Source organism: Mytilus edulis, chromosome 10 (genome assembly GCF_963676685.1).
Source record: "Mytilus edulis chromosome 10, xbMytEdul2.2, whole genome shotgun sequence".
Taxonomy (NCBI): Eukaryota; Metazoa; Mollusca; class Bivalvia; order Mytilida; family Mytilidae; genus Mytilus; species Mytilus edulis.
In genome coordinates, this window is record NC_092353.1 from 73,705,561 (window position 1) to 73,718,394 (window position 12,834).

The 12,834-nt window shown below is 32.4% G+C and overlaps 1 pseudogene; it reads right to left on the minus strand.

Annotated features, from left to right (window-relative positions):
- Positions 1–4,790: 4,790 nt before the first annotated feature.
- On the minus strand, positions 4,791–7,555 carry LOC139492964 (uncharacterized; annotated as a pseudogene).
- Positions 7,556–12,834: the final 5,279 nt, after the last annotated feature.

A 12,834-nucleotide genomic window follows, 5' to 3' on the forward strand; every position in this document is an offset into this window, starting at 1 on the left:
TTGGAGTATTTACCAGATTTGTAATAACATAAGCAACACGACCGGTGCCACATGTGGAGCAGGATATGCTTACCCTTCCGGAGCACCTGGGATCACCCCTAGTTTTTGTCGGGTTTCGTGTTGCTTAGTCTGTAGTTTTTCAATGTTGTGTCTTCTGTGCTATTATTTGTCTGTTTGTCTTTTTATTTTTTGCTATGACGTTGTCAGTTTATTTTCAATCTATGAGTTTGACTATCCCTCTGGTATCTTTCTTCCGTCTTTAATAAATTCTTTCCATCTTTTCATTTGTGCACATTTTGTGGGAGCAAAAAAGGAAAGGAATGGCAACTGCTATGAAATTACACCGACAATATTTGGAAATCTCTTAGCTCTCTAGGCTTAACTTTAACTCTTAAATATTGAAAAGTAGCCTTATTACTAGTGGTGTAAGCTGGACTTTCCTAGTGCTAGACTACATGTATTGATTAAAGAAAAAGAAATCACAAAACAAAAAAACAAAAAACAAAAAACAAAAAATTAAGACTAAACATGACCTTTTAAATAGTTCAATACTTATACATTTATACAATGTTTACATTGCAAGAAAATAAAAAGAAGACACAAAAATGTAAACAAACATGACATCCATACATGTTGAACAATGTACATACATGTATATTAATAATACTTATATTACAATGTACATGTATTATCTGATCAAATTCCGGGAAGGATCATTCTGTCAGAATCTTCTCTTTTACTTTAATTATAAAAGTTTGGACAATATATGTAACTGATTAACTTTGAAAATAAGAAATTCTACCAGAACTGCAGAATTTAATAATATTGACAAAAATATGCATGCATCCGTCATAAGATATAAAGATTTAATTGAGAATCGGTTAACTTTAAAAAAAAAAATCAAATTGAATTTAAAGAATATGAATTTAATAGTTTGTCTCATTTGTCAATATCTGATTGCTTATTTTTTCTTTATCCAACATGTTTATCACGTTAGGATTTACCCTTATTACTTTCAGGGCAGATGATGCGTTTAGGCATGTTTCTGCCACTTTATATGAAATAGAAGCCTTTGAGGTTAAATCTGTAACAGATGGAGGGAACCAATGGAAGAAAAGGCCGAGAAAACATATCTGTCCAGTCCCAATTAAACAGATGAAACAAATAAAAGCAAGGTACGTGTCATTAATTTTTAGGGTTTGAAACTAGACAAACATTATTTGACTTTTCATTTTATGAACACAGTTTACTGGAATTTATAAACTGATCCCTAAATAAATCAAAATTGAAAAAGTGAACCATTGTGAAGGACAAAAGACCGGAAAAATGTCGCAATATTTATTAAATCTATTCTGTTTTTATAAATATCATCAATTTATGTTTAAATGAATAACAAATGTAACATGCATTACTTTACGAGTTAAACATTGTGACTTTGATGGAGATTTTTCTCCTTTGCACTCATACCACATCTTATTTATATTGATCAACATATTTGAGTATCAGATTCTAAACTAGAATTGTTTATATTTTTTTTTATTAAATGTATAATGATTAACCAATTTCTCTGACGTCAGTCTATTGTTCTAACAGTGGATTATTTTTCAAGAATCCACTGACCGCGCGTATTTTCATCAGTAAAGTCTGTAGTATATCCATGATACCACTTGACCACGGGTGCTGATAAATATTTTTATCTAAATATTACTCTTAAAGCGTATATCTGTCAATACATGCCAATAAACTGTATTTCTGTCTTTTTGTTATTTAATAAAATGTATAAACAGTATAGAATCAAGGAATTGTAAAAATTACTTATTTGTACAATTCCAGGATAAAAAAATCCATGTACACATTACACTTATCACTTTTAACGTACAAGGCCTTTCCCTTTTCATCATAATAAATGCTTACTTTTGGTTTCAGTATTATAATGACATCATACCATAATCATTTATTTTTTCTTTGTTTGATTATATATAAATATACATCAAAATTTAACTGACTCTAATGTGAATAAAGTGTGATAAGCTACGACTGTAAAACTACTTCTTTGACGGTAAAACCAGAAATAAAATCGTCAACTTCATATGAAAAATGAAATATAGATACCTTTAAGATTAAAAACAATATTTTGGTAGAGAAAAATATTACAATTTTTTTTATTCCTGGTACTAGGCTTGAACTTGGCACTGTTAACAACACAGTTACTTCGTTCGGTGCCAACGACTAGACGATCACGGCTATGAACAGCTCAGATGTTTCAATGCAAAATGGACATAATTGTATATTGTACATGTGTAGCAAGAGCAATTATGCTTGGGTTTAAGAAAGCGAACCCCAAATAATACTAGTTCATTGATTAACTGATTGACGATGGATGCTAAATGCAATAACGTTAAAATAATCAAAACATAATGAAAGGGAACCAGTTTACACTAAAATTATACTAGTATATAATTTTTGAGTTGAGAATAACCATTGTATCTATCTTATCACAAACTGGTGTCTAGTGAAGTAGTTTGATTGTGACATTTACACTTCATTTAGATTTAAAATGTGTTTTTTTTCATTTTATAGGTGTGATGTTAACTCCATCAAATAAGAGATCTGAACACCATTGACTTACACACTATAGGTTACTAAAAACTATATATGTAAATATCAAAGGTTTCTAAATGTTGGTAATTATTTTTTTTTAACTTTCCAAAAAAGATTAAAATAAATTCATATATCAATTATATGTCGTTTTGAATGAATCATAAATACTAGAATCTAATCAATATAAATATAAATGTGAACCGTGTGGATCTAACCATTTCCAGCTATTAAAGAATAAAAAAGACAAAATACGAAATTATTTTCATGAAATTTCGTTGATTCATCGTAGATCATGAAACAGATAGTCGTTTTACTAGAAATGGGTTAAGCTAGAGAATTGATAAGAAGTAGTGGATTCGAAAACGATAATCAACTCGCGACTACAGTCGCTCGTTGATTATCGTTTACGAATCCACTACTTCTTATCAATTCTCTACTACAGAATCTACCATGGATTTCAGTGGCCTACAAAACTTTGACCCTAGAAGTGTTGATCAGAGGGCAAATTACAACATGTAAAGAATTCAAGCTATAGCAAGATACCTTAAAAAGGTATACATGTTACTATGTTCTTTCGAATTTGGTATTAATGTGAACAAGACAAAATTACACACATAAAAGCCTCACATGAAACATGCACACAGTAAGTGAATAAGATTGATTTAAACTGTGATAACTTGAAAGTACATTGAAGAGTAATTGACCAATTGAACAACAATGATGACAAAGGTTTTATTGTAGATACACTACAATACAGTTCTGGTGATATTGATTTGATAGAAATATACACACGTGGACAATCAAATAATGATTTGTGGTTTGCAATGAGAAAAGGTATTATTACCACATCAAATTTTGAAAAAGTGTTAAATGCTGTTCAAAAAGACCGCTGCCCCTTCACTTTTGAAACTGTTAATGGGGGAATACAGTAATGCTACTTCTAAAAAAGAAGATGTGGTATGATTGCCAATGAGACAACTATCCACAAAAGACCAAAATGACGCAAACATGAACAATTATAGGTCACCGTACGGCCTTCAACAATGAGCAAAGCCCATACCGCATATAGTCAGCTATAAAAGGCCCCGATAAGACAATGTAAAACAATTCAAACGAGAAAACTAACGGCCTTATTTATGTAAAACAATTCAGCTTCTTGAGAATGGGGTCGAAAAAAGGAAGAAACAGCTTTACACTTGTATATGAAAGTAAACAAAAAAGCACCACAAAAAGCTTGTATGCACAGAAAGGGATTACTGCTGTATGAGAACATGCCATACATTGGTTGTTCTGTAGATGACATAATCATATGCAAATGTAACACTTCAAAAGTTATTGAAGTGTAATGTCCATATTCAGCACGCGTTGACAACCCAAAGGATGTGGCAGAAGATAAACTTTATAAGAATGATTATTACCATCAAATACAAGGACAAATTGGCATTTATGGACTTGACAAATATGATCTAGTGATTCACACTTCAAAGGAATATGCGTGACAACTATACACTTTGACCCAATTATTTTCAATAACATGTTCACAAAACTGGATAAATTTAATAGAGAACACTTGTTTATTCTTTAGTTTTCTATGTTGTGTCATGTTTACCATTGTTTTTCTGTTTGTCTTTTTCATTTTTAGCCATGGCGTTGTCAGTTTGTTTTAGATTTATGAGTTTGACTGTCCCTTTGGTATCTTTCGTCCCTCTTTTACTTCCAAAGCTATCAGTATTTGGAGAACATGTGTCAACGAATAAATACAAAAACCCATCGCATTAGTCAAACATGTACAATTGATTTTATTAATTTATGTAGACTTACTCCTTATATAGTGATCAACTAGTGTTACGCTGACTGTCTGTCCCACATTTTCCTTTCATAGCATTTTATATCTTGGCAAGTCCAACATAGAACACAGCATGATTAATGATTTTGGATAACAGTATAACAAGAAGCCAATGAATGAACTCAAGTTATATTGAAGGATAAAGAGTTTTTTCTTCTAAAGACAACAGACTACATACATAAATGTATGTTGTTTACTTTTTTGTTGGGTTCTGTATCATTGGTATTGAAAAAAGTAGAAGTAGGTGATAAGACATAAAAATGTACTTCTTAGATAGTTGTCCCATTAGCAATCATACCATTTCTTTCTTTTATATAAAAAAGAAATCATTTAGATTAAACAATTAACATGATTGATTTATGCATTTGACAAGCTGTTCATCCAAGTTGCATAACATTGCACATACTTTTACTACCTCACTGTAGATGGGCTTCATATGTAAAGGAATTGTTCCTTGCAAAATTGCAAAATTTTTAACCTTCCAATGGCTCTCTCAACATGAATTCTTGCCCTTACTATTCTATGTGGTCTTAGTTGTTGCATTACTGCACATCTGTTCACCAAAAGAGAAAGGTGGTATATTTAGTGTTGCACCTTTTAAAGATAATTCACCCCTGATTAAGATACCTCTGTCTGTCATAATATCATCGCCAAATTGAATGTTATCTAAAATCCTGAATATTGAACATTTTTTTTGTCAGAAATACTGCCAGTAAAGAAATCTAATAGGAAACTAAAAGTACCACTTGGATTTATTCCAATCAAGCACATGAATGTGTTGTGATGCTTGTATTGTGAATAGGTTATTCGTTGTGCTGAAGGAAAGATTGGTCGTTGTGTAAATCTGTCAATGATACATCTGATTTTAGGGAAATACTTTTGGGAAGTTTATGTCTTATTTGCTCCATTGATGGCCATCTAATAAGAAAATTTAACTAATGGCTCACTTAGTTGATCCAGGTGTTAAATATTCTACTGACACTACTTTCTGACGTGCCAAAAATATTTCCAAGTGCCTTGGTATCGAAACCCTTTCGTAAACGTATAAGTGTGATTGCCAGTTCCTCTTTGATAGACAATATTCCGTTTGGTCCAGGCTTCGGTGTCTACAGAAATGCACACAATATGTCAATATATATATATATTATGTATATATACTTACATCTTATAATATATGAAACGTGCAAAATCAATAAAATAAATCATGTCAGTTTGCTGTCTGTACAAATTTGATGATGACAAACAGAGTATGTTACAGTGACCTCAGTACGTTACTTTAACATTTTTTTCCTTAGATGACACGTCAAGCAAATAAGTGAACAGCAGCTCAACATGAAATACGTTGTATTCAGCATATCTCTCAAGATGATTGCAAAATCCTGGTTATAAGAAAAATAATTAAATGTCATGACTATTTTCCTTCAACTTGAACTAATTATAAAAACATTGAAAGATACGGTATCATAGATTAAAAGAGTATGGTGTCAATTAAAATATTTTTTAAAATACAATATAGATAAGTTACGATTCTCTATTCAATGAGACAACTCTGTCAGGAGACCAAATGAAGTATAGATTGGCTTAGCCTTATGTCAGTTACATGGCAATGTACGTAGAGCTGCAAAGTTGAAATAATATGACAGTTTTCATTGCATCTATAATACTTAAACAACGAGGTCCAATTTGTCAGCCGTCATTGGGTGAAAACGGAAAATCAAAGAATTCAACTTTATATATAGCTAATATAGGACAATGGTGTAGATTAAAAATTACACCACTCCAGACACTTTTGTTTTCCACCTAATTAATATTGCCAATAATTAACAAGTTCCGGATAAAAAATCTGGATTTAAAATGAGGCATATAGGTACATGACGTAAAACAGTGAATCAAAGAATTGAACTTTATTTATAGCTAATATAGGACAATGCTGTTGATTTAAAAATACTCCATTTCAAGACCTTTTGTTTTCCAAATAATTCATATAACCAATAACTGATAAGTTCCAGGTCGACGGGTTCAAACAGAAAGTTTTGAAAGCAGAGAAAACTGTGTATCTTATAATCGTCATGAGTTTATCAGATGACAATACCAATACTAAAATAAGGCTTACGCATAGTTATATACTTTAATTCAGTCACGGACCCGCGAAATCACGGGTGTGTTCTAGTAAATGTATATTTGTGTGCATCTTTTCCCCTTCCTGTCCCATTTAGCATATTAAATGATGAATTTTAGTTAGAAGACCACACTTTTCCATGTACCTCTTTATATCATTCTCTTTCAAAATAAATTAATGCTTATTTTGAAGCATAGATATTGACCGTTCTTCTTTCCCTTTCATTTGTATTACCACTGTTCCAGTAAACCATTTTTCTAGCTGTGTCCTTTTGAAAACTATTTAACCATGTGAATATGGCTAATGACAATCCTGTAAAAAAATAAATGTGACTTAGGGAAAAAAAAAACTTCTTTTGTAACTACCATATTGTAAATGAATGTCTTGTTACAGCTGATTTTGTTTTATTACATTGATGAAAAATCTAAAACTTACTACCTTTGGTCTCTAGTGGATAGGGTTTACATCCATTTAAAAATATAAAAATATAGGTAATATGACTTATATTAACTGTTTCGTCCCTGCCAAGGGTACTCTTCAGGTGGTTTTATAAATAAATGTACAAATAATTGGACATGCATATATGTTGGCTGCCACGACAGTTACCAATATTCACATTAAAATGTAATCCCATTCGGAATTCTGTTCTAAACTCATAATCCCAAAAGGGATTAATTTAGATGTTCTAGAAATTCATAGTACAGCGGTACACTAAACATCAATTAAAAGTGTGTTACAAATACAGAACTGCTGAAATAAGCTTAGACTCTGTCAATATCTAATGTCTATTATTTTTGTTCTAAACGTTTATTGTCATGAAAGATCAAGACTTAGTCAGTACTAGTAACTGTCAAGCAAGCTAAGTACGTCCAAAAAATTGTACCTGTATAAAATTTGCACGTGTTGTCACTTTTGAATGTATCCTCCATGATGGAATGCCTCCTCAATTCTCCGCTTTCTTTAAAACAACCATCACTGTAAGGTGACATATCATCAAATGCGATCTCTGTCTGCACTGACACGCTGTTTGTCTGTATTTAACCTCTTTGTTCCACAGGCGTTGTAAAACTATGCACCTGCTGGAAATGAAGGGGAATAACATTCTTGAGTAGTTTTATATATTTCATATGTTTTACGTATCGTACATATTCTGTTTACTCACTTAGCTGTACTCGTGTCAGCGTACAATGTTGTTATAAGGAATATGAACACAAGGAATTGCACACACACATATATATATATAAGAAGATGTGGTATAATTGCCAATACGTTTATTTTATTGTATACGATCACACAACTGTTCCACGGTAGAGGAGGCAGAGACATGTATCATAGATATGTTTGTCTAAAGCTAACAGCCTGCTATTCAGTGTTCATCAATGGTTGCTTTCGATCATTTAGTTTATGTATGTAAAAAGAAAAATGTTTTACATTTTGTTAAGTTTGAGCTACATGTTTATAGTTGATCTTAGCTTCTTGCATGCATGGTATTTTCTCCATAATTGTTGAAGGCCGTACGTTTACATATCCATAGTTGCGTATATCTAGTATAATATTTGGTCTCCACTGGAAAGTTATCCGATAGGAATCAGAAATTTATTAGCATATATGTAAGACTCAGTTCGACGTCCGGTCTCTAATCGACGTACGTTCCTCAAATCGACGTCCAAATCTGATGTCACAATAAAATATCCTTCCAAATTGATGATCTATTTTTTTGCTTCTTTAATCGGCGTCCAATTTTTAGCTTCTCTAATCAATGTCCGTTTTGGACACAGAATACAAAATTAACCAGAACCGACAGTAGCCGAAATCTTTAGACCTTAAAACAAATTATGTGTGATAGATAGGATTTTTAAAGATTTATAACATGCTAAACTAAATATGTAGACAGGTTGTGATATCATTTTATTCTAATTTTAGAGATTACATGAAAAGGAGATGTGATATGACATGAATAATGTAAACAATTTAAAAAATTATAAAATCTACAATCTCATTTATTAAAAAAAAATCCGGAAAACAAATATAACAGACATAAACCATCGAAAACCACTGCACTATAGGCCCATACAGAATATAACGGGGTTAAACATATGTGTAAGCACTCAACCTACAACAGTTGTGTAACAGCACAACATAAAACTGTGCAAAATTCTTGCGTGTATGTTTCACTCCAGGTGTATAACAATATTGGACGTCAATTTGAGAATGTGACGTCAGATTTGGACGTCGATTTGAGAAACGGCCGTCGATTTGAGGAACGGACGTCGATTAGAGGCTGGACGTCAATCTGAGTCTAACATATATATCAGGAATACATAAAGAATACAGCAACTGAACGAAACTAAAAAATCAACATGTACAATACGTCACAAGCACTAGAATTTTTATCAATAATAATAAAACATGGGCAATGGGATGAAAATAGTGTCAATGTATTTAAAAAAGATTTAAAAAAGATATACATAGCCACAATTATCCGACCATAGCCCATATTTTATTATTATTAATAGAACGTCCAGTGTTTTAGTTCGAGATTAGTCTGACGTCCAACGGCTGTTTTGTCAGACAAGCTGGGTCGACCAGTGCCTGTGGTACGGTAATGAAATCTTTAAATATTAATGGTGTCGTATCATGTGTGTGTACATTTATGATAATTAACAGATTTTACTACTAAATAATGCAAGCATTGAAACATATTCACGCAGAACAGCTCAAATTGAATAAAAAGGAGTATGGATAATATTGTATATAAATAATAGTTATGTACTATCAGATACTTCAAAGTGTTCAGCTTCTATAGATTATAACTGCACATCACTGGTATGTAGTGAAGGAGATGTATTCTTGCTAGATATTACTACGAACTTTGTTGATATGGGTACCAATGGAAAAGAAAGAGGTATATGTGCTGGGACAGTAGCTCTTGACACGGGCTTAGATCTGGGGGTGTTGTTTGCGAAAAAGTGCTCTTCTGTTTGTGGGTTTCCTGCATGGTTTTACAGTACTGAAAGAACTTGTCGACAAGGCAGATACAGGTTATGGTTAGCCTGATGTTGGTCTTCCTTCTACAAAATGCTTACTGCACACTTACGAGTGTTCGTTGACGTCTTTCCGACAAAAGATATGATTTCAGCTTTCCAATTGTGAACTTTCCATTTCTAAGTAGAAACATTCCAGCAGCACCTGCATACGGGGTATATATCTCCCAAATGATACGATATTTCCGTGCTTGCATTTCCTATCATGATTTTCTTGATAGAGGGTTGCTGCTCACAAGGAAGCTATTAAACCAAGAGTTCCAAATGGTGAAGTTGAAATCATCTCTTCGTAAATTTTACGGACGCCATCACGAGTTGGTTGACCGTTATGGAATAACCGTTTCACAAATGATATCGTATATGTTCCTTACGTCGTAACTACAATCCCCTTCCCTTTCATGAATGTAACCTACGAATTAGACTATTTAACGGATTTGTTATCACATAAGCAACACGACGGGTGCCACATGTGGAGCAGGATCTGCTTACCCTTCCGGAGCACCTGAGATCACCCCTAGTTTTTTGGGGGGTTCGTGTTGTTTATTTCTTTTATTTTCTATGTTGTGTCATGTGTGCTGTTTTTTGTTTGTCTTTTACATTTTTAGCCATGGCGTTGTCAGTTTGTTTTAGATTTATGAGTTTGACTGTCCCTTTAATGTCTTTCGTCCCTCTTTAATGGCGAAGTCCTTCTTGGGAATGTGTCAAAGAAACAACAACCCGAACAAGTAGCAGAAAACAGCACAAGACCACGTCTCATCATTACTTCTCAGATTGGACAATCTCATACACATACATACACCCGCTTATTTCAGTATCTCAAAAACTCATAATGACCGTAAAGAGAAGCTTGTAAGGGCACAATTGAGCAATATGAACACTATTAAAACTCATGTTACGGTAGAGGGAACGGACATTGGCAGACCAGTTACAATCTTGATAAAATTCTTTGATAAATCATATCATGACAAAACTGTAACCGAGCTATAACCGTCCAAAAAAAAAAGAAAGCCCGCAGACGTTGTAAGGTAGATAATCCGTAGGGTAATTTTTTTTTATAATATTCTTATTATGAAATGGATACTATTGAATGGATATGTTTTTTTTATCAATCTAATGGATAATTACTTAGTAGAACTTACAAATAAACGTGCAATGTACCGTTGTCGGTATGATTTTTTTTTAAAGCTTAGGTATTCCATTTGACAATGTACAAACATCTATCTATAATTTAGAAAAAAAACCATTAAAGTCAATGTACTTACATATATCTATGATTTAGTGAATAACATTACAGACAAAGTACAAACATATATCTTTAATTTAGTAAAAAACATTACAGACAATGTTCTAAATAAACTCATCATAGATACCAGGATTGAAATTTTATGTTTACGCCAGACGCGCGTTTCATCTACAAAAAGACTCATCAGTGACGCTCGAATCAAAAATGTAAAAAAAACAAATAAAGCACGAAGTTGAAGAGCATTGAGGACCAATAGTTCCTAAAAGTTTTGCCAAATACAGCTCAGGTAATCTATTCCTGAGGTAGAAAAGCCTTAGTATTTTCAAAAATTCAAAGTTTTGTTTAACAGTTAATTCATAATTATGAACATACCAATGATAATTCAAGTCAACACAGTAGTGCTGATTACTGGGCTGGTGATACTCTTAGGAAATTGGAACTCCACCAGCAGGGGCATCGACCTAGTGGTTGTAAATAAACTCATCATAGATACCAGCATTGAAATTTTATGTTTACGGCAGATATCTATGATTTAGTAAAAAACATTACAGACAATGTACTTACATATATCTATGATTTAGTAAAAAACATTACAGACAATGTACTAACATATATCTATAATTAAGTACATAATATTACATATGAAGATGACATCACATGGACACAACACATTTTTTTGCAGGTGGTTCGAAAAGAAGATCTAGAATTAAATGTGTCTGTATATCGTCTATAAATTATTAGAGAATCAGATTTCACCACTAAATATCGTGCAATACGATATCTCTCCGTTCTCGACAGTTGAATTAAAAACATTAAAAATGGTCGGCGAGCCTCTCGTTTTAAATTAAAAAATTTTACTGTCTCGAGTGGATAGATATCGTATCACACTCGATGCAGTGGTATAATCATCTAATTATTTGGTAATTTAACTTTTTTCGAAACAATTGTATAAAAGAGTTAATCAACGTGTTGTTGCCGATAATCACAGAAAATTATTTTGGGTCTAACTATACATGCAATGGGAATACTCTCCGATACCATAGGTATTTACCAGTTATATGCTTATGCTAATTCAAAATAAATGCTCTGTTAAGAGCGTAAGTTTTTTCTTATTTTATGTCTCAAAATAAGAAGACACAATTTAATCTGGAAAGCAAAAAGATTTAGTAAAATTGTGTAATTTGAACTTAAAAAAAAAGATCTTGAATTAAACCAGAGACCCAATACAGGATTTATCATCAACACCAAATACGTATCATTTGATTCAACAAACTCATTGTGTTTTAACAAAAACATTTTCTACTATATATCAAACAAATACAAGGAGCTAATGAAAGAGAGAAATATTGGAGATATCATATTCTAGGGGAATACACAGTGTGCGATACAGAAACTATTGCCATGTTTAAAAGATCGTGGCAATAATGCAATCAAACAATGCAAAACAGATTGTTTGAAATTTGAAGGCCTCACTGTCACTTTGAAATGAAAACAGCAAAAAAAAAGCGCTGTTCCTTTGCTTTTTGTGTGTTTTTTGTTGAGCAAGTATTGATTTTGTGTCATTGATAGATACCCCATATCTTTTGTTTTTCTTATCTATTGCAATCATGCGATGGTATCTACTTATAAACGCAGATTGTGTAAGTATATTTTAGTATGAATAGTTATATTGAATTCAACAGTTATATATAAAATTAAGGTATTGATAACAAATAATTAAGCGTAGACTTCTAACAAATTGCATTTGATGTTGTTGTAATAGCAATAATATGAGTGGATTATGTTCTCTGTTTTGTGCCTCCGTCTATTTGTCGATCCCGGATCAGGTTTAAGTTTTGGTTGGTAACTTTTTTTCGAGCCGTAGTCACAAGCATGCATTGTAGGATTATTGTTCATAATGTACATTATATTGTTGCATCCAGACTCCAGTTACACAGCTCACTGAGCATAAAACTGTCAAAGTTTTAAATGAAAACGTTCA